Consider the following 701-nt stretch of genomic DNA (forward strand, 5'->3'; position numbering starts at 1 on the left):
AAGAGGCGGCAGCCAGTCCCCAAACGCAAGCCAGGGACCGGCCCACAGGAGGCTGCAGCCAGTCCCCAAACACAAGCCGGGGACCGGCCCACAAGAGGCGGCAGCCAGTCCCCAAACGCAAGCTCCCGCGAGCCCCTGGTGACCCGACGAGCGAAAATTCCCCCCAACCAGCGCAAGTCCCTAACCCAAGCCGGAAGACGAACCACAAGAGGCGGCAGCCAGTCCCCAAACGCAAGCCAGGGACCGGCCCACAGGAGGCTGCAGCCAGTCCCCAAACACAAGCCGGGGACCGGCCCACAAGAGGCGGCAGCCAGTCCCCAAACGCAAGCTCCCGCGAGCCCCTGGTGACCCGACGAGCGAAAATTCCCCCCAACCAGCGCAAGTCCCTAACCCAAGCCGGAAGACGAACCACAAGAGGCGGCAGCCAGTCCCCAAACGCAAGCCAGGGACCGGCCCACAGGAGGCTGCAGCCAGTCCCCAAACACAAGCCGGGGACCGGCCCACAAGAGGCGGCAGCCAGTCCCCAAACGCAAGCTCCCGCGAGCCCCTGGTGACCCGACGAGCGAAAATTCCCCCCAACCAGCGCAAGTCCCTAACCCAAGCCGGAAGACGAACCACAAGAGGCGGCAGCCAGTCCCCAAACGCAAGCCAGGGACCGGCCCACAGGAGGCTGCAGCCAGTCCCCAAACACAAGCCGGGGA

Source organism: Urocampus carinirostris, unplaced genomic scaffold, assembly GCF_059441175.1.
Source record: "Urocampus carinirostris isolate Australia breed hairy pipefish unplaced genomic scaffold, RoL_Ucar_1.0 HiC_scaffold_60, whole genome shotgun sequence".
In the NCBI taxonomy this organism is placed as follows: domain Eukaryota; kingdom Metazoa; phylum Chordata; class Actinopteri; order Syngnathiformes; family Syngnathidae; genus Urocampus; species Urocampus carinirostris.